We start from the raw sequence: 2973 nt of genomic DNA, 5'->3' as shown, positions 1-2973 counted from the left end.
GTTGTGTGGCTCAATGTGGATCCAGCTGTTCGGAGAGGTGGAGAACGCAAATCCATAATCCTCTGGGCTGGTTAATGAAACCGGTAGTTCTCCCAGAACTGGGATGGTCAGTTCAAAATCATGAAATGACTCATCTATCAATAGACCTAATGGACAGCGGGCTGGGATAGACAGTGGAAAGTTGGTCACATTCTGTACCAGAATGTAGACTGAACGATTGTTCAGTTCAAGAAAAGGGGTGCCACAAACTGTTAAATTGAATTCCAGGAATGGAGGCAAGGGTTGAAAGAAGGCTTGTGAGCTTGGGAGCTCTTGTCCTTTCAAAATTATAAACTTGAGGGGGAATCCAGCTGTTCTAGGAGGAATCACTAGGTCAAATTTCTTCACTACCTGACATGCTTGAGGGATGGTTTGTCCTGAGCGCATGTGTTCTGGGTTAGTGAGGAGCGGGAAGTTTGAGATATTAGCCTGCGTCCAAATAACATGGTTTAACATGTCTATTTGGGCTCCTAATCTGACTAATATGTCTGCCCCAACGAAAAGCTGGTTAAATAGGTTCGGAACTACGCTCAAGAAATGCAGGAATTCCCTTTTTCCAGTGGTTACCGTCATAGCACAGACACCCACGGCCTTTACCGGCACCTGAGGAGTCGGTGACTCTTCTGAATGAACGTTGGACAGGGTTGGCTTTGATGAAGCTTGTCGAATAAGGTCTGACTGATGGCAGACTTCTCCGACCAAAGAGCTAAAACTGCATCAGTGATTGTAGTTCTGTTAATTCTAACCTCACTTGTTATGGGGGGACAATATATAGCTGCGTGTAAGTCACCCAAAGAACAAAGGAATGAAGCATGGTCTGAAAAGGGAGCGCTCGACTTTGTTGTTGCTTGACTGGGATCATTACACAGGGACATGTCTTGGAGTTCTTCCAAATTCTGATCTTCTGTGTCATTCATCAAGCGTGTGCTTGTGTGGATCCCGTCACAGAAGGCTTGTGTGCACTCTTTCGGGTTTGCCGGTTTAGGTACCGTGACCTGGGCCCATAATTTGCCGTGGTGGCAGTCTATGAGTGGTGCAAGCAGGTCAAGCAAGTCTTGGCCAATTAAAAGAGATTCTGTCCCCACAGAACAGATGTAAGTGGGGTGTGTAATTGACATGCCCTGGAATGAGAGTTCCAACCAGGCGAGTTCTGTGATCGGAGCTTTGTTCTGTGTAAAACTTACCAGGTTTATGTCACAGGGTTTGGTGACAATCGGGTTACCTTGTAGGAACCGTGTTTGGGCTATAGTGTTGAAGATTTTGGAGCACATGAGTGTTATCTCTGATCCTGTATCTAATAGGGCCTGGAGAGTGATGTTGTCTTCAACGGTCACCGGGGTGTAGATGCGTCTAGCATTGCTTTTCCTCACTAGGTCACATAGGAACTGTTTCAGAGGAGCGTTTTGTGGATTCACTTGTGTTGCCGAGAATAGTTGATTCAGGTCTGGACTTTCACAGGGGTCGTTTCCCCACCCTATGAGGTACACTTGGAACGATGATGGGGAAGGATCCTGGTCTAGTCACTCCTGTGAGGAGTCCTCCTCTTTGGGTTCAGGTTTCTTATCCTTTGGAGGCGGTTTAGTTTCCTTTTGTGACCGTTTGTTGAGTTCAGCCAGTTGAGCTTGAATAGACATTAACTCCTGATGAAGCCTATCTGACTGGTCATTGGAGTTATTTCCTTTACCTCTAGACGTGTGGTCACTGTCAGTCCGTTGTCCCCTTTTCTGGCCAGATCGGTATTGCCAATCTCGCTGCCCACCACCTCTTTCTTTACGATCTTTCTCGTAACGAGCGTGGTGGCCACGTTCATTGGGATTTCGGTAGTGACTCTCTTCCGACTTACCACATTGATCGTGCCACTGATTCTGATGATGGTTTTGCATCTGGTAGTTAGGAACTGGCGGTCTCCAAGAGGGATTTCCCAGAGGGGCCTCATTGCCTTCAAGGGCTAATGGCGCCATCCTCTCATCCTGGAGACTAAGGACTCTTGGTTCCTCTTCAGATCTATCCATGGGTCTTATGACTGTCTCCCAAGTCATATGGGCTAATTGCCTGATTTCCCTCATGGAATAGTACCCCTGTCGACACGTTATTGTAACTTGGGCCCGTATACTCGAGTGGCGGTTGTCTAGGAAGAGGGATTTAAAACCCCTATCTTCCTCCAAACCAGGTGCACTGGAAATAGGCATCACGTAGACGTCTATAATATTCCCGTGGGGATTCTGACTGTTTTTGCTTTATCTGGATTGCACACAACATCGCAGAGGTCTCATCAGTGTATGGGGCATACTCGTCTCGCATATAGCCCTTGAGTTTCGTGTAGCTATCACGGACATCTGGTGGCAGCGTTTCAAGAAAAGCCCGGACACTGCTCCTGGAGGTCTTCCAAAGCAGCTTAAGTTTTTCTCTTGTTGTGGCGTTGGGCAGATCCATTAGGCATCAGTCAATCTCTCGGAAGTAGTCATTAACGTTTCTCTTCTGATTATCGGAATCGAAATGTTCAGTATCTTTGGCCAGGAGGTCAATTTGACGGAGTTCTGGGGTGCTTCTCTAGCCACCCCCCTTGGCCTCTCAGGATCCTCACTCTCTGAGCTGCTCTGGTACCTGCCTCGACTCGTACTTTGTCTGTAGTCTGTTGGGTACGATGGCGGGTTAGAGAGACTATAGCGCACCGATTATCCAGATTTTAAAAATACAATTACATGCTTCCACATGCTAAAAGAGCCTGTTCAAAAAACTCTGAATCAACCCTGGAACTCATTGAAACACAAGGCCTTGCTGTTCCCTAATGAAGCAGTTTCATTGTCAGATGTTTTCATGTATTTTGAAATTACTTTCAAAAAATGTAAGGACAGTATCATGTTAAAAAAAAAAATCATCTTACTGTTTTGTTTCAAAAAAACTGTGGCCAAGTGTGATCCACAGCATACTGAG

This window comes from Cynoglossus semilaevis, chromosome 5, assembly GCF_000523025.1.
Source record: "Cynoglossus semilaevis isolate Cse_v1.0 chromosome 5, Cse_v1.0, whole genome shotgun sequence".
Taxonomy (NCBI): Eukaryota; Metazoa; Chordata; class Actinopteri; order Pleuronectiformes; family Cynoglossidae; genus Cynoglossus; species Cynoglossus semilaevis.
Note: the sequence above shows the minus strand (reverse complement) of the source record.